Genomic DNA, 20303 nt, shown 5'->3' on the forward strand with positions numbered 1-20303 from the left:
GGTGCTCGAGCCTCCCCCACCGGGAAAAGAAATTCGTTAGGGGGTGCTCGAGCCCCTCCTATTCCGTTTAATGGAGGCGCATTGCTAGTTGATCTAGCAATGGCCGTGCTACAATTGTTCTCTTCTTTGCTTTGTTTTATTTACACCTTTGACGCGTTCTCTGCCTTCTTCCTGTCGGCTTCGGCCTGCTGGATGTTTTCTTCGCAGGCTTTCTGGAATTGCTTCGCGAAGTTCAAGAGGATTGCAGTGACTAGATGCATCAAAACACACTGGCTCAGAAGCCTGAAATGTGGAAGTCGCACAAGAAAAAGAAAAGGGCAAAAAGGGCACGGATATTCAACTCTGTCGACTTTGTTCGGATTTGCCTACCTCTACTACAACTACTTTTCTGTAATATGTCTATATTTTCTTTTAGCATTTGTGGAATTTTTCGTATTCAATTCTTTCTCCACATTCTCTAAACCCTTGGTGATAGAATTCATTTCTTCCACCAACCATTTCCGTTCAACCTGCGGAAAGGGCGGGTGGATCATATACTCTTCATAATATGTCGGCATAAGTAGCATATTGTGCAACAACCATGATTAAGGAAACACACCAACTGAAATATGACAGGATATTGAAATATGTACTACTAAAATAAACAATGTTATCCTTTAACAAGGCCCTATGATAAAAAAAAAAAAAAGTACATAATGCCTGAGGCCAAAGGTCTCGAGTTCGAGTCCTCCGTTGCGCGACCTTTTATTTAACCAAAAAAAAGGATAGAAGTAAAAATCACCCTCCATTGCGCGACCTTTTATTTAACCACAAAAAAAGGATAGAAGTAAAAATCACCTTCCATTCCGGCGTACCACAATGGGCGTATATATACTACCAAGAAAATAAAGATAAGAACAATAACTACTAAATGTAACTACCCTTTGGCTCCCAATTAACTTCAAAGAACTACCATGTAATTTGATCATCAAGCAACGATATCAACATAACTCAATTTAAGTACCATCTTGTAGTGTGGTTGAGATAAGAACCTTGGTGGAAGCTTCTAGATTAGGAAGATCCTTGTGAAAGTCTAGAAGATCTGGATTCTTAGCGGCAAGGGCCTGTAAAACAAAAATATGAGTAGGGCTCAAGGAAGAGAATGAGAGATAGTCTCATTTGTTAACAACATAAATTTTAATATGAAATTAGTAAAGGAGAGAGGAAGATAAAAATGAATAAAGTGAGAGAGAATGGAAAAACAATGATGAGAAATTTCCATAAATAAAAACGTAAGTAATTTTGGTGGACAGACCAAAATGAAAACATTAGTCGTGGATGGTCGGAGATTTAACAGAATACATGGTCCACTAGCTGGACACGGAAAAATTCTATATGTACCCATAGTTATGCCCCATCCGTCCACTAAAATTAGCCTGGTTACAACTTATACAAATTATGATCAACCATTTAATTATAAGTTAATGATATGAATCACATTATCCACTAAGACTATTTCTCTACTTTTTCCCTTTTACTTTATCAGTTACACATTAAAACACGTGTCGTCCCAAAGTCTATGCAGAGACCTTACAAAGATAGTGCATAAGTGTCATCCAGCTAGTGGTCGAACGAGTATCGGCCAGTTTCAAAAGACTATCCAGTTTGAATCCGACGGCGGCACCTATATGCCGGAATTGAAATTAAGAGTTAATTTCAAGAAAACTTGCTCCTAAATTTACTGCTTAGGCAAAATTTAAAGCAAGATTTACTAAGCCCATAAATATGGATATACCTCTTGCAGTTCCCTCATTCAATGTATTTCCTAGAATTAATATTTTCTGCAAAATTTCTCTTAGTTTGGTGGAGTTTCGAACCTGAAGAAGCACGAGGAAGATGCTGTGAGGGTTCGGCGATGCACACCCGATCGAACTCACTAGGATCCATATGTTTACCTCTTCACATGCCGAGTTTACGACAGCCAAGTTTTGTTTTAAATTAGAAAGCTGGGAGCACGATAAATAAATTAAATTAGAAGAAAAACATGGTAAATTTTGCACATATATTAAGTTAGTGTTGTTTTGTACGTTAACGAAAGAGGTGATAAATTATGAGAGATATTAAGTGAAACATTCCAAAAAAGAAAACGTGTCACTTTGAATGAGAACGAAAGGAGTATTTCCCGTAAGTTTGTTGAGGAGTCATCAAGACCTGAGAGTTGAATTGAATCTTGAAAACGAAAACGCTAAATTTGGCTTCCACTCGAGGAACCTTCATCAGTTCTAGGAAAAACTAAAACATGAAAAACTGTCACAGAAAAATGCAGAAAAATATGTCTTTTTAATTAGGAAAAAGAAACTTCATCTCAACAAACAAAGCACCAAGAAAAAAATTAAATAAAATACTCCCTTTTTCCATCAGTGTTGAAGCATTTCTTTCGGATAGATGTATTAAAGAATAAATATTTAATAAATTAAGTTAGAATAAAATAAATAAATAGCAAGTGCATTAAGTAAGTGAGGGAGTAAAGTATGACTAAATATTGGATTTTGGCTAAAAAAAAATGATTCTAACTGTGAGACAACCAAAAAAAAGAATACGACCCGTGTAGTACGACGAACCTGTTCACACTTTCCCAACCTCTCTGGATCACCAGTGTATGCCTAAAAGAAATAATGCTAAGTCAATGAAAGTGTAAGAGCTTCACTCACCACAGTTATTGCATATTCACCAGTTATTGTCTTCCAATATTTTACCTTAAGAAGCTCCTTATCCTCCTCATTTGGACAAAACTTTATAAGATTTTCTACTTGATCAGCATCCAAATATGTGTCATCCAGTGAAAGGACCGCGGTCTATCCAAGAATATATAAATGGAATAGGATCGTCATCAAGTTGATATGATATAAGAATGTGGAGTTTTTTAACACGCTCCCGCACATGGTGGGCCGGAATAAATATCAAATTTACACATATGAAACAGAGATCCATCATCGACTGAGACATGATCATTACCAAGTCGATGTAGAATAAGAATAGAATTTTTTTAACAATTTCAATTATATAATTAACCAATGCAAAAACAAACAAATGAGAAAATATATGGACTACTAGTTTACCTTACCATCATATCAGGAAGTGGCATTTTCACTTTTGCTAGCATGATTTCAACATTATAGGCCCTCTTTAGATCAATCTACAAGATGCCAAGAAACCATAGAATAAGAAAAATAATACTGCCATAGTAAAATGATCAATGAGATTTAGGGTGGGCCATTATGATATACCGCACCGGAACTGTCATATCGTATATCGTACCGAAGATTCAGTATGAGTAAAAATCATATGTTTACCTTACAGTAGTTTTTGATTTAGTTTTTACGACATACCGAATTTCGATACTATGTACTGCAGTACTGTTATATCGCATTAATATCGATATACATACGAGATACCTTAAACTATGATATTTTTCATCCATTCCTTAAAAATAAAGACTTTTTCTTTTTAGTCTATCCCTTACAATTATATGAACTTTTTGATTTAAGAAAATATTTTCTCTCTTAATAAGGAGGGACATATTCTACACTAACAATACTTTAATTACTTTTTTTCTATCTATCTCTTACTCTGTAGATTGTACATTAAAACTCGTATCCATCAAAAGTTTATACTAGTATATATCAAGGATGGAGGTATTATATTGTAACTTAGGTATGCCTCTATATACCATAGTATATGAAAATTCATAATATTAACAACATAACCAAATTTTTCAGTAATCGTACCAAAAAATATAATATACTCTCTCTGTCTCCAAAGAATATGCACTTTGGATTCGCCACGAGTTTTAATGAAAAATTGGTAAAGTAAGAGACATGTAGGGAGAAAAGGTAAATAAAGTATTGTTAGGGGAGAAAGGGTCTCAACTCATTGAGAGAAAAGAGTTCCAAAATTAGAAAGTGCATATTTTTATGGAACGGACTGAAAAGGAAAGAGAGCATATTTTTATGGGATGGGGGTACCAAAAATTTGATATTTATCGATAAGATATGTCTGGTATAATGGTATTTCGGTAAATTTCCTAACATCTAGAAATGTGACACGTATGTATCAGCTGGTATTTCGTAGGGCTGGCAAATCGTGCGGATTGGGTCGTTATCAGGTCAACCTGATAATGATCCAACCCAATAAGGCCTAACATGGACCCGACCTGTTAAGGAAACTATAAATCCGAACACGAACCCGACCTGCTACCTTCAAATCCGAACACGACTCGCACCCGACACGAACCCGTTATCGACACGATATAATATGGGTTGACACGACACGATAACAACCCGAACCTGATATTACACGATTAAAACCTAATATTACACGATTAAACCTTAATTTTTAACCTAATTTACACAATTAAAATTCGTTTTATACTACTTAAACCTAATTTATAAGAAATTAAAAAATTAAAGTAATATATATTTTTTAAAATAATAATAAAAATAATAATATTATTTCTTAATGGGTTACCTGTATCCGATCCGCATCCGACCCGAACCCAACCCGAAATTATCGGATTCTTAATGGATCAACCCGATAAGGACACAGATCCAATAAGACTTGACCCCAACCCAATAATTTCGTGCGGATTCGTGTCAGATTATCGTGTCGTGTCGAAAATTGTCAGCCCTAGTACTATTTCGTCATTCTATAGTTTACCCCAAAAATAGATATTGGATTTACACTACTATTTTACCAGTTGGATTTTAGTAGGCTTAGCTGCAAACTTCTTGGCTCCAGTTTTTCCCTCTATTACACAAAAAAGAGTCTCGAGTTCTGAAGCATCAAATTCTGTTGCACTAGAAATTAAAGGTACAAGAAATTAGTAACTTCAATAAATCAAGAACATGATTAATTAAAAGGAATGCACATTTGATGATTATTTAAATATTTCTGTGTAAAATTAGAGCAAATCTAAGTAGTATTTTGATACTAAATTTCGTCCAAAAAAATAGTTTTAGTTGTCAACGACGTGAATTTTACTGCAAATTAGTAAAATAAGACATATAAAAAATGGTGAAGTATTTTATTGGAAAATTGAATTCATCTCAATAAAGAGATAAACTTACCATAAAGACTAATTTTGGGGAGGATCCAAATAGATTATATTCCCTCCATTCTACTCTAAGTGCAACATATTTTATTCGGCATATGATTTTATGCAGTATTGTTTTGAGAGTTAAGTGCAGTGAAGTTAGGAGAACGAAAAAACAAAAAGAATGTTGTATCCATTTTAAGAAATGTGTCATGGGACATCAAAGTAGAAGATGAAGAATATATACACAATAAGTGTAGCATGTGTAACTTAAGAAATTTGACAAAGAGAGGAAAGTATTACAGCTGAGGAGTTCCTAGGTTCTGCAATTCTTCCCACACGCTTCCTTGTTGTGCTCGGCCCACCTTGACCCAGTAAAACGGCTTTAAATTAGATTTTCTTACATTAGGGTGTGCCTGCCACCTACCCACACCTATCCCTCTACCTAGTGCTCTAGGTGGAGGTGGTGGACCTGGTGGTGGTGGTGGTGGTGGTGGTGGTGATGGACCTCCTTCAACCAATGGACCTGGTGGTGCACCTACAAGAGAGGGTGGTGGATATGGGGCTCCTCTAGGTAAAGAGGGCGGTGGAGTTAGGGGTGAAGTTTGAGTTGGTGGATCAGGTGCACCTAGTCCAGGTGGAAGGGGCAGAGGAGGGCCAACCTCAGCTAGAGATGGGGTTGAGGAATGAGTTGGCAAACCAGGTGCATCTACTGGCGGGTGTGGTGGATGTGGAGGAGACGGAAAAGGCGAACGTGAATGTTTAGTTAGTGTAGTACCCATTGAAGAAGATAGAAAAGATTTGGCAGGTGTGTTTCAAGGAGCAATTCCAGGGATAAAGTAGATAGGAATGGACATGAAGTTGAAGATGGTGATCCTCATATTGTATAAATTTTGTAAATATGTCAAAGAATATCTTACAAAATAATATTAACAATCTAGTTCGATTGTTTTGAGTATTCAAACCATCTCATCATGGAATATCTCAACACATTCAATTTAGTATACTTCATTTGAATTATAAAATCTCCTACAATACATAACATTCATTTTAATGTGGTCAAAGAGGTAGAGTAATCCACTTACCATTTCTGAACAAATGTTTTCCTCGTCATTATAGTTTGTTTGCCGTTGGTTTTTCAGTTTTTTTTTTTTAGTGAGAAAATGGTGTTCTTTACTTGTTGTAAATGTGTTTTATTTCCAAAGGGGCGATGTGTTTATGTTTGAAATGACACCATTTGCTGCTGCTGTCTGTATATGGAAAACCTAAGTTGGACTTCGTCGTGCGTATTCAATAGAACGGAACGAATGAGAGAGGAGTTATTTTTTTTTTACTTTAACAAGGGTTAAAATTGTGGTTTCACAAATTCACTTTAAACAAATTCAAAACCACATTGTTTAATGTATAAAACCAAAAAAAGTTGAAACTTCATAAAAATTTATGGAATTTTTACACTCCGAAATAAGGTTACCTAATTCCATATAATGTGTATGGATAGTAAAAAATCATTTACTCCTACGGGGGGCGGTGGTGTTTTATGGCTCGACCCTAAAGGATAATTAGGCCCTTCGGGCAGTCGGTAGGGTTCGGCCCTAAATCTTTTGGGAACTTAATTGATGGTTCTAGTTTACAAACCGTGACCTTAGGCATAATCGGAACCGGCTTGTCGATTCTATCAGTCTAATTCCAAGAATTTTTTGGAATTTAACCGGGAAAAATCATGGAATAGCCAACGAAAAATTGTTGAAAAAAATAGCAAAAACTCATCAATTTTGAACCAAAGAGCCCTATTACCTTGTCGAATCGGCTCAATTCCAATTATTTGGACCGGAAACCATCGTTATCTAGATGAATGTGGTATAACTATCTAATTAATCCCAAAGCATTCATTAATTGTATATTAGTGTGTCACAAGTTTTAATAAAATGGAAAGAGTTTTTAAATTTATAAACCAAGGGCAATGTAGTAGAAACAGTAAATAAATTGATACTACTACAAAGTCCAAATCCACCTGATAAAGTTTATTTTAGCAACTTATTAATTCTTAATTAATTATTAATAGGAGTAGCATTTAAAATCCATTTCAACAATAACAAATCTATGCTAGGTCAATCAATACCTTCCTTATATAGATATGCTTACCTCTTTTGAAATAGAAAATCTCGAGTTCGGTCAAAGTAAACATTCCATAAAAAGAAGGATTTCAAAAATAGAGAATCTTGTGTCCGAGAAATAGGATTCTTCCAACCCAATCCTCGATTGTTACTCCAATTACTCTACTACTATTTCGACACATGTACTACTACCAATGCAACATTTGGAAAAATAATCCAAAACATAGATACGTATACACACATTTTAGATCATTTTTAATTATATAATTCCAAAATGAATGAGTTATTTATCCTATCAAATTGCCCCTTCGAATAAACATATTATTATGCCTCCACATGTTGGGTTTGTTGCTCGTTTTCTCCCTCTTTTTGTGACTATACCCGATATAATGAATTAAATGACTTTTTTTTGTAGTACAAGAATTTCCATAATTAAATTCGGGTGCATGATACAAACTATCTGTCTTACATCAACCCTTTTTAATTTCACAAAATGAAAACGCAATTTATGTTATTCTTCTAGGCGAATACGATACTGAGACTTTTTCCAGAAACACGATTGGTTTCTAAAGGATTCACAAAAGTGCTAGAGCTATAATCAATAACACCATAACAAACAAAGAAAAAGAATAGAATACATAATCAATCAAATTCCAACATTTCTTTCTAACAAAAATATTACCCAACCAATGCTTTTTTCCTTGATGAATGAATGAATGATATATTCTAATAAAAAATCAATGGGAATACCTAAAACTTACTCTAAAAAAATGACTATATTTTCTTATCCACTCTAATCACTTTTCCTTTATTGTTGTACAACAAAATATATTGGAAGGTTCTCTTCTTTCTATGCTACAACAAAGAATCAGTATCAATGTTAGTGCTCTGTACATGAAACATTTTCCCATCAGCAATCTGCATTATAGTTCCCATGATATCCTCATATAGCTGACGTCGGAACACAGGTCGGATTTACAAAATCCGACCTGGCTCTGCTTCCACTCGGATGGGAGAGCTCAATCTGTCCCAATCAATACGGCCCGTATTCAACATTTATCTCGGGGATAGATAAGAGGGCCGAACATACCTCTGATCAGTGGCCGGGCCAGAAATATAGCTTCGGGAGCTGAACCGAATATTTTCAGCTACTGGGGGTGCTCGAGCCCCCTCCAGCTCTGTCCCCTGCCTCTGATGACTTGGTTTGTGAAGAATCCCTCCTCCGGTAAGTACATCCCCGAGACTAGCGTACCAGCAGCCTGCATCATCCAAAGCAACCGCTAGCACTCTTGTAACAGCCCCAGTTGGTTATGCAAAAGGATCGACAGCGTCCCTCCAGGTTCATTTTCCGGAGGTGCAAATCTGGTTGTTCCAGCAGGGGCTGCTGTGGTACAATTGTTGTCATATTTTAGTTTTATAATATTTACACCTTGGACGCGTTCTCTGCTGCTTCAGCCTCCTTCTGAGCCTTCTTCCTGTCTGCTTCAGCCTGCTTATTGTTTTCTTCGCAGGCTGTCTGGAATAGCTTCACGAAGTTTGAGAGGGTTTCAGTGACTGGATACATTAAAACACACTGGCTCAACAGGCTGAAATGTGAATGTCACACAAGAAAAAGAAAAGGAAAAAAGGGGCACAAATATCTAACACTGTTCTCACAAATGTCATAATTGCAACATTTTGTTAGATGTACATTTATGGATAATTATTGTTGTGTATTTCTCAAAGGTTGCGCAACAAAATTCTTATGTTTAAACGCAACGACATTTTTTGGGAAAACGTTGCATTTTCCTATATTTTTCAGAAAAAAAAAGAATGGATTATTTTCAAGTTACCTTGTTCGAGAGGGATTCGTTTAGGATCTTCGCCAAAGTACATAGCCACTGCTTCAGCATTTTTACCCTGCCAGACGCTTCAAATGATGAATAACCACATTACCAAAGCAAATAAATTCCGAGGCTGTCACATGATAATATAGGTCAAATTTTACCGCAACAGCATATGTGTTCATTACATTGGTCACTTCACTCTCAGCAGAACCAATAAATTCCTTCAACGTCTGCCAAACACATCATCAACATGACATTTCAACAACTTCATGATTCGGAAAATTGTGTTAGCATGTACAAGATGCTCTAATTTGTACCCTGTGAAAAACTTCGGAGATAGGACCATCATGTTCCGAAGCATCCAATTCCAGCTTCACCTTCTCTAAACCCTTGGAGATAGATGTCATTTCATCTGCCAATGACTTTAGTTGAATCTGCGGAAAGGGAAGTCATTTTTTATTCTAGGGTATCTACATAACTCAAATTTAAGTATCATCTTGTGGTGTAGTTGAGAAAGAACCTTGGTGGAAGCCTCCAGGTTCGGAAGATCTTTGTAAAATTCTAGAAGATCTGGATTCTTAGCAGCAAGGGACTATAAAACAAAAAAAACAGTTTCAAAATGTGATCCTCTGTTCATAATGTGTTTTTGGTTCAATGTTGATATTAAACATACATGAAGAATAAGTTAAAAATGGTATATGCAGATACCTTACAAAGAAAATGCATAAGTGTCATTTTGCTAGTGGTTGAACGCGTATCCGTTAGTTTCAAAAGACTATCCAGTTTGTATCCAACGGCGGCACCTACATTGCAGAGAAAGTTTTCATAATTTTGGCAAAATTTACTAATTCCATAAATACAGATATACCTCTTGCAGTTCCCTCATTCAATTTATTTCCAAGAACTAATATTCTTTGTAAAATTTCTTTTAGTTTTTCAGAGTTCCGGACCTGAAGCATGAGGAAGATGTCGAATTCATTCTCAGTGATTAAAACTACAAACCATGAACTCCCTAGAATCCATCTGTTTACCTCTTCACAGGCGGAATTTACGATAACCAAGCTTTCTTTGAAATCAGAAAGCTGGGAGCATGATAAATAAAATTAAATTAGAAGAAAAACATGGGAAAATTTGCAGATTTTACTAAGTAAGTCTCGAAGTTTGTTGACATAAATCAGACCTGAGAGTTATATTGAATCTTGAAAAGGAAAACCTTCAATTTAGTTTCCATTCGTGGTGCCTTCATCAGTTCTAGGAAAAACTAAAACATGAAAACTGTCACAAACCAAAATGAAGCTGTGCAGAAAAATTATGTGATTTGATTAGGGAAAAAAACTTCATTTCATCAACCAGAGCACCAAGAAAAAAATAAAATAGCATAATGGTGAAAGTTAGGGTCCAGTTCACGGACCTGTTCACACTTTCCCAACATCTCTGGATCACCTGTGTATGTCTGAAAGAAATAATGCTAAATATCAATAAAAGTGACAGCTTCTTAGATTTATTACAAATTCACAGTTATTGTCTTTCAATATTTCACCTCGAGAAGTTCCATCTCCTCTTTTTTTGGACAAAACTTGATAAGATTTTCTACTTGATCAGCATCCAGAACTGTGTTATCCAGTGAAAGAACGGCGGTCTGCGAAAGCAATTGTGAAATTGTGAAAATTTACTAACTAGTATAAAGCTTTAAATAGTTGTCACACAATTTCCTGGCCTGGCCATAAAACAAATTTTTGAACATATCCATTATGTAATTAACCAATGCAAACACAAACAAATGACGGAAAAGATGCACTAGTTTAGCTTACCATTAGGTCAGGAAGTGACATTTTCACCTTTGTAAGCATGATTTCAACGTTATAGGCCCTCTTTAGGTCAATCTACAAGATGCCAAACCATAGAATAAGAAAAATAATATATCTTGTTTATCCAAGATAAAGCAGAGTAAATGATCACAATGTGACAAGTATTATCAGCTGGTATTTCGCTGCTCTATAGTTTACCCCCAAAAGGAAACGACTGAAGAACAAAAATTATTAGATTGCCAATACTACTTTACCAGCTGGATTTTGGTAGGCTTAGCTGCAGCGGCGTTCTTGGCTCCATCTTTGCCTTTGTCTTTTCCCGGGGCTGTTGCACAGAAAAGACTCTCAATTTCTGACGCATCAAATTCTGGTGCACTAGAATTAGAGGGCAAGAAATCAGTAACTTCAACGAATCAGAAGCTACAAAAGGAAATAAACAACAAACTCATATTATAAAACTGAACTCCATGAACATAGATGATATTTAATTCATGCAGTATAAGCATTCAAAACAAAGCAACAGGCATAGTTCATATAGATCAACGCATAATGTTATTCACTAGAATTAGAGGACGGGATTTTGGTAACTTCAATAAATCAAGACGAGATTTAATTCTTTCAAATGAAAGCACATTTGAAAATTATTTAATTAATTTTCAAAACAATATTTTGATATTATTTTGGAAGGAGGGTGAAAAATGCTCAAAGAAATTATAGAAGATAATGAAGATACACAATAAGCTGAGCATGTTTAAGTTTAACTGAAGAAATTTAACAAAGAGAGGAAGAGTAGTACACTTGAGGGGCTCCTTGTTTCTGCAATTCTTCCCACAAGCTTCCTTTTAGTGCCCGGCTCACCTTGCTCCAGTGAAGCGGCTTTAATTTAGATTTTTTTACTGCAAGGCGTGCCTGCCCCCTAAGAGCACCAATCCCTCTACCTACTCCAGGTGGGGGTGGTGGACCTCCCCGTGCACCAGGTGGTGGTGGTGGTGGACCTCCTCCCGGTGGACCTGGTGGCGGTGGTGGGCCAGGTGCTCCTCGAGGAGGGGGTGGTGGACGTGGGGTTCCTCTAGGCAAAGCGTGTGGTGGAGGTGGTCCACCTCTTCTAGGCAGAGGGGGTGGTGGAGGTGCTCCACCAAAAGGGGGAGGGGGAGGGGGGAGGGGGGAGGGGGAGGAGGACGGGGTGCTCCTCCACTAGGTTGAGAGGGGGTGGAAGCCCAGGATGGAAAAGGTTGAGTAGGTGCTCCAAACAAAGCAAGGGGTTGTGAAAATCTTGGAATACTAGGAGATATTGATGTTGGTTGTGGAGCACTAGTCATTTGAGGTAGAGACCGTGGAAGATAATAAACTCCCTGATTAGGAGGTAGTGATGGATAAGCAGCGTGAAAAGTAAACGGGAATGGACCTGAAGTTGAAGAGTTTGGTAACACTAAAACCATGGTACACCAAGGGGGTGGTGGAGGTTGAGGTGGACGTGGTGGGATGACGGTACTAGTATTCTCCATGCTCGATGAGATAGGAGGTATTGGTACTGGAGGATGATTTTGGTTTCCTTGCAAATTTATGGCTAAGCTAGAATCTACGGACAATGATGGGGGAGTCGAATCCTGGAGAGATGGAGACGATGCCTGTGCAGGTGGGGCTGGTAATGACAGTGAATATGTAGTAGTATGAGTAGATGGAAACGGTGGAGGTGGAGGTGGAGGCGGACGTGAAGGTGTAAGAATGGATGTGGCCTGAGATAGAGACCTGGGTGGAGGTGGAGGTGGAGGCATATGCGTAGGATGAGGCGGAGGCGTGGGAATAGGCATTGGCTGAGATGGAGGTGGAGGCGTGGGAATGGGCATTGGCTGAGATGGAGGCGGAGGTATAGGAGTGGCTGTCGTCATGGGCTGAGATGGAGGCGGAGGTGGAGGCATGGGAATGGGGGCCAACTGAGATGGAGGCAGAGGGTGAGGTGGAGGCGGAGGCATGGGAATGGGCATTGGCTGAGATGGAGGCGCAGGTGGAGGCATGGGAATGGATGTGGGCTGAGAAGGAGACTGAGGTGGAGTTGTGGGAGCGGGGGTCGGCTGAGATGGAGGCAAAGGGTGAAATGGAGGTAGAGGCGGGGGCATGGGATTGGGCATTGGCTCAGATGAAGGCGGAGGCGAAGGCACATCCGTAGGAGTGGTCGTGGGCTGAGATGGTGATGAAGGCACAGGCGAAGGAGTGGTGGGCTCAGATGGTGATGAAGGCACAGGCGAAGGAGTGGTGGGCTCAGATGAAGTTGGAGTGGGAGATGGAGACACATCTGTAGGAGTGGTTGTGAACTCAGGTGTGGCTGGAGATGGAGGCGGAGGAGGAGGTACAAGTGTATATGGAGATGGAGGCGAAGGTGGAGGCGGAGGAGAGGTTGTGGGCTTAGATGGAGGTATAGGCGGAGGCAGATGCACAGGCGTAAGAACAGTTGTAGGCTGAGATGTAGGGTGAGGGGGGTGCTCAGGCGTAGAAGTGGTAGTGGGCTGAGATGGAGGCAGAGGCGAAGGCACATGCGTTAGGATGGGAGTAGGAGTGGGCTGAGCCGGAAGTGGAAGCTGCAGAACAATGGGTGGAGGCGGAAGCTGCAGAGCAATAGGTGGTAGTGGTGGATGTGGAGGCGGTAGTGACAAGCTCAGTTCTTCTTCACAAGGAATTGATGTAGGAAGTAAAGCATGTATTTCTGATAATGATTCTGAAGGAGGAGGTGCTTCTGATGGAGAAGTGTGTTTGGTACGTATCTCTACTAGACTAAGTTCACAAGGCTTTATGACTTGCGATTTAGAGGGAGAAGTTGGGGCAGCAGCCGCTTCAACTGCTGATGAGTCCGGAAACCATGGAGAAGTACTGTGGGATACAGGAGCAGATCGGGGCTTTCTTTGCACCCCATACACAGAATCCTTGTCCAGAGCCAATAATGCTGGAGCACTGTTATGTCTCGACCAAGGATAATGTATGTGCATTGAAAAACCCTTGTGCTCATTATTATCACCGCCTAACTTCTGTTTTGAACCCTCCTTTTCACTTTGTTTGTTGCCATCTTCTTCAAACTTGCTGCTCGTACTGTCATCCTTATATAAGGTTTCAGCGTTGGTGGCTACCTCAGAAATTACATACGCCTCTGGTTGGACTTCCCCATTATGCAGTGAGTTGCTAATAGGATCCACCGTGCTGCCACGAATACTACTGGTCTCATCTTTAGTACATTCTTGAAACACTTGTTCCGGTTCATCCTCCAAGGGAATGTCGTGACGACCTTCATCAACTGTGGAGTCCGGAAACCATGGAGAAGTACTGTGGGATGCAGGAGCAGATTGGAGCTTTCTTTTCACCCCATACACAGAATCCTTGTCGAGAGCCAATAATGCTGGAGCACTGTTATTTCTCGACGGAGGATAATGTATGTGCATTGAATTCGTGTAAGAACCGTTGTTAGAAGGTATCCACCTCGCTACAACATCTATTGAATCTTGTTCCTTGTTTTTCTTACCGGTAAAAACTGCGTCTAGATCAGAAATTGATCTGTACACAGGCTGTTTCGTATGAGCTATTGAAAGACTCTTGTGCTCATTATTATCACCGCCTAACTTCTGTTTTGGACCCTCCTTTTCACTTTGTTTGTTGCCATCTTCTTCAAACTTGCTGCTCGTACCGTCATCCTTATATAAGGTTTCAGTGTTGGTGGCTACCTCAGAAATAACATACACCTCTGGTTGGACTTCCCCGTTATGCAATGAGTTGCTAATAGGATCCACCGTGCTGCCACGAATACTACTGGTCTCATTTTTAGTACATTCTTGAAACACTTGTTCCGGTTCATCCTCCAAGGGAATGTCATGACGACCTTCATCAACCGTGGAGTCCGGAAACCACGGAGAAGTACTGTGGGATGCAGGAGCAGATTGGAGCTTTCTTTTCACCCCATAAACAGAATCCTTGTCGAGAGCCAATAATGCTGGAGCACTGTTATTTCTCGACCAAGGATAATGTATGTGCATTGAATTCGTGCAAGAACCTTTGTTAGAAGGTACCCACCTCGCTACAACATCTGGTGAATCTTGCTCATTATTTTTCTTACCAGTAAAAACTGCATCTAGATCAGAAATTAATCCGTACACAAGCTGTGTCATATGGGCTATTGAAAGACCCTTGTGATCATTATTATCACCACCTAACTTCTGTTTTGGACCCTCCTTTTCACTTTGTTTGCAGCCATCTTCTTCAAACTTGCTGCTCGTACCGCCATCCTTATATAAGGTTTCAGCGCCGGTTGTTACCTCAGAAAATACATACGCCTCTGGTTGGACTTCCCCATTATGCAATGAGTTGCTAATAGGATCCACCGTGCTGCCACGAATACTACTGGTCTCATTTTTAGTACGTTCTTGAAACACTTGTTCCGGTTCATCCTCCAAGGGAATGTCGTGACGACCTTCATCAACCGTGGAGTCCGGAAACCACGGAGAAGTACTGTGGGATGCAGGAGCAGATTGGAGCTTTCTTTTCACCCCATAAACAGAATCCTTGTCGAGAGACAATAATGCTGGAGCACTGTTATTTCTCGACCGAGGATAATGTATGTGCATTGAATTCGTGCAAGAACCTTTGTTAGAAGGTACCCACCTCGCTACAACATCTGGTGAATCTTGCTCATTATTTTTCTTACCAGTAAAAACTGCATCTAGATCAGAAATTGTTCCGTACACAGGCTGTGTCATATGGGCTATTGAAAGACCCTTGTGCTCATTATTATCACCACCTAACTTCTGTTTTGGACCCTCCTTTTCACTTTGTTTGCTGCCATCTTCTTCAAACTTGCTGCTCGTACCGTCATCCTTATATAAGGTTTCAGCGTCGGTTGTTACCTCAGAAAATACATACGCCTCTGGTTGGACTTCCCCATTATGCAATGAGTTGCTAATAGGATCCACCGTGCTGCCACGAATACTACTAGTCTCATTTTCAGTACATTCTTGAAACACTTGTTCCGGTTCATCCTCCAAGGGAATGTCGTGACGACCTTCATCAACCGTGGAGTCCGGAAACCACGGAGAAGTACTGTGGGATGCAGGAGCAGATTGGAGCTTTCTTTTCACCCCATAAACAGAATCCTTGTCGAGAGCCAATAATGCTGGAGCACTGTTATTTCTCGACCGAGGATAATGTATGTGCATTGAATTCGTGCAAGAACCTTTGTTAGAAGGTATCCACCTCGCTACAACATCTGGTGAATCTTGCTCATTATTTTTCTTACCAGTAAAAACTGCATCTAGATCAGAAATTAATCCGTACACAGGCTGTGTCATATGGGCTATTGAAAGACCCTTGTGCTCATTATTATCACCACCTAACTTCTGTTTTGGACCCTCCTTTTCACTTTGTTTGCTGCCATCTTCTTCAAACTTGCTGCCCGTACCGCCATCCTTATATAAGGTTTCAGCGTCGGTTGTTACCTCAGAAAATACATACGCATCTGGTTGGACTTCCCCATTATGCAATGAGTTGCTAATAGGATCCACCGTGCTGCCACGAATCTCATTTTTAGTACATTCTTGAAACACTTGTTCCGGTTCATCCTCCAAGGGAATGTCGTGACGATCTTCATCAACCGTGGAGTACGGAAACCACGGAGAAGTACTGTGGGATGCAGGAGCAGATTGGAGCTTTCTTTTCACCCCATAATCAGAATCCTTGTCGAGAGCCAATAATGCTGGAGCACTGTTATTTCTCGACCGAGGATAATGTATGTGCAGTGAATTCGTGCAAGAACCTTTGTTAGAAGGTATCCACCTCGCTACAACATCTGGTGAATCTTGCTCATTATTTTTCTTACCAGTAAAAACTGCATCTAGATCAGAAATTGTTCCGTACACAGGCTGTGTCATATGGGCTATTGAAAGACCCTTGTGCTCATTATTATCACCACCTAACTTCTGTTTTGGACCCTCCTTTTCACTTTGTTTGCTGCCATCTTCTTCAAACTTGCTGCTCGTACCGCCATCCTTATATAAGGTTTCAGCGTCGGTTGTTACCTCAGAAAATACATACGCCTCTGGTTGGACTTCCCCATTATGCAATGAGTTGCTAATAGGATCCACCGTGCTGCCACGAATACTACTGGCCGTATCTATAGTACATTCTTGAAACAGTTGTTGTTCCGGTTCATCCTCCAAGGGAATGTCGTGATGACCTTCATCAACCGGAGTTTTATCAACTTGGGCTTCATCAACAATGTCTTCATCAACTTTGGCACTAACTTCAATTGGATAGTCATCAGATGCCACCATGTCATCTTGCACATCAACGAAACTACTAAAGATCTCCTCTGCCTCAAAGAATTCCTCAGGAGTGGCAACTTCTGTTTCACTGTCTTCGTCATCTTTGTTCACAACTTTTGTGGTGATGATAGGCAGGAGAGAAGCTGCATCTGAGAAGTGAACCTGATAAAGAGAGGTAGGTTTTCAACAAGTAAGGTAACAGAAACTGAGACACTTGATGCAAGCAATACAAAATCGTACCTCTGCTTTGAATTCCCTCGAGATAAGGTCCTTTACATCCCAAAGAACATCTACTTCGCTGTGGGTCAGCATCAAAACATTTTCCCGTACAAATTCAGTATGGAACATGGTTCTAAAAATAATTTTCTCACTCACTAGATCATCCTCCAAATGGATGCATTCAAGGACAACATCTCCTTGAACACGGCAATGGATATCTATTGTTACTAGATTATACTCTTCCTGCAGTCAAAGATCATCATCAAAGCATAGTTAAACCGAGATATCATTAAAGTAAACAACCATTGTATTGAATTCCAATTTAACTTTTAAATATAATAACATGCCATTACCTTTTGATAGTAAGGTATATCTTTTGTCACTTTAGAAGATGAAAACAAAAGCTTTGTGCTTATACTGGACAATCTGGAAGAAAATTCATGACCATATACTCGTATTATTGGTCGACATCCTTGTCCTTGGTCATATCGAGGAAGGGCTTGGAGTATTATGCAATCCAAGGCCAGAGGCGCATCCGATGTTTCCCAATCCAACATAGAATTTCTTCTACTGATGTATTGAAGATACCTGAGCTGAGACGGTTGTGGATTCAAAGGAGTCAAAAGGGAAAGAAGGTCCTTGGGCGCTTGTTTGTATACCATCTCAAGTGTCTTCTGCTCACCAGTATATTGTTTCCTATAAAGAAGAAGGCCAGCTAGCATAAATGCAAGCACCGGCCATCCTCCCCTTTCACAGAGCATTAAAAGAATATTATGGTGGCCCTCAACCGTCAACCAGTTCTCACTCGATCGCAAGAAGTGGTTGATCATCTCCATAGGTAAAAGCGGACACCTTTCATACTGTTGAGGGTAATCCATGACCGTCATACCATATTGAGCTAACAGGTCAGAAAATAGGCTCCTACCATCCCCGTCTTTGAAATTCAAAACCATGAAAGTTCCTTCAGGGAAGTGATTACGCAGCTGAGCTACAATCTCATTCATGTATGTCCTGAACTCACCCTCGTCAGGTACATGAGTGGAGAAGCAGCAATCAAACACTGCATTGAGAACAAAAACCAAATGGCATCATCATTTAGTTGTAATTCACAATTTCAATCTTCATACAATAGTACCATTCAAAACTCGTACTCTATAACCAAATATTGCAAAGGTGAGAACCCATTAAAGTTTGTAGAATGTTATGAAGCAAGAAAAATTTATATGATCGTCCACTTTAACCATGTCATTCAAATGCAATCCCTCATTTTCAAATAGCAATACCAAAACCAGCTCGAATACAACATTGTCAAGATGCCAAAATATCCTAAACAACTTGTTGCACCATATAACTCTGTCTTAGCACAGTTCACACCTCACAGGAAATGAAGAATCAACTCAAATCATCAGGCTCAAAATTATTACTATCACAAACAGTTTTGAACTACAAATTTATCCAAGGACTTCAAAATCACAATTCCAATCCTCGTGTAACAGTACCATTCAAAATCCATACTCTATAACCAAATATTGGAAAGGTGCGACCCCATTTCAGTTTGCAAAACGTCGTGAAGCAGGTACAGTTCATACAATCGTCCACTTTAACCTTGTCATTCAAATGCAATACCTCATTCTCAAGTAATAATACCAAGAAAAAAACAAGAAACCACAAGAGGGGGAAAACTTTGGTACAGTAGCATTTAATAGTAACAACAAATTTCCAACACAGTTTATTCCTATACCCTCAAAGGAAATGAAGGATCAACTCTAATCATCAGGCTCAAAATTACCACGACCACGAACAGTCTTGAACTACAAAGTTATCAAAGGACTTCAAAATCTATAAGATTTAGGGGCAGAAGCCATGAAATAGTTCACCGATGTACTTATCCTCCCAATTTATCTCCAACTACATTAACCACACAACAAAAACTAAAATGTCATTAAAATGCAATCAAAGCATACCATAGACCCTCTCAGTGATTTCCAGAAGTTGATCCGGCGGCTTCCGGTAGAAGAACCTTCTGAACAGCGCCATTCTAGTGGCGCTGTCTCACCGCTGATTGGATCCAACACTCCTTCTCCCAATCCAATCCCTCGATCATGTTCTCTCCAACCACAATCAACGAAAACATCTCCATAATTCACTAACTAGCACCAAAATGCAATCACATCTTCACTACCGCCATAATGCGGTCTGAATTCGGTCAATTCACACACACACACAACCAATATGTAAGCAGGAACCTGCTAATTTCAGCTAAGGTTTTGACCCCGCAATCAACCAGTGTGTTGTTGCAATGTCGGATAAATTGAGCTCAATTAACAGAGGGAAAATTGATTAATTCTGCAGGGCAACTGGAACAGTAGAGAATTGATCAATTCTGAGAGGGAAAACAATTATTCCCCGATTAAAATTGGATTTCGGTAACCCCACTTTTCCTAAAACAAATAATGTAAAGGGGAAGAGAGATCATGTAGCTGAGAGAGAAAAAGCATGCGATCAATTCTCAGAATCGATTAATTCTGAGTTTAGGGTTTGAGGCAAAGGGGAAGAAAAATTGGAGATGATATCGGAAGCAGATGGATTAATGCAGGGATAGGTGCAAACGATGCATGCAGAGGAGAGAGAAGAAGATAGTTTTCGTTTTTTTAATTATTCCATATAAAAAAATTATATTTTTCTGAATTATTTCATTTGTTTGATTTACTAGAAAATTATGTATAATTTGAAACCAAAATAAGTTATCTTAATTATATAATTATTTTATATTTTTCAGGCATTTGTGACTAATATACAAATTTTCAAAAAAATTGAATTTTGTCCGTGCCATATATAATTTCCCCCAAATACAAATAAATAAAACAATTAAGAAAAATGTTATAGATATACCATTATTTGCTATTTTAATTCAACGATTCTTCTTTTCACAAAATAAATATTAATAATCCATAAGTATAATAAAAAAT

The 20303-nt window shown here is 39.2% G+C and overlaps 1 pseudogene; it reads right to left on the reverse strand.

The window, feature by feature from the left end:
- Positions 1 to 140: 140 nt before the first annotated feature.
- On the reverse strand, positions 141 to 19967 carry LOC121781757 (annotated as a pseudogene).
- Between the last annotated feature and the right edge of the window lie 336 nt (positions 19968 to 20303).

Source organism: Salvia splendens, chromosome 20 (genome assembly GCF_004379255.2).
Source record: "Salvia splendens isolate huo1 chromosome 20, SspV2, whole genome shotgun sequence".
NCBI classification, from domain to species: Eukaryota; Viridiplantae; Streptophyta; class Magnoliopsida; order Lamiales; family Lamiaceae; genus Salvia; species Salvia splendens.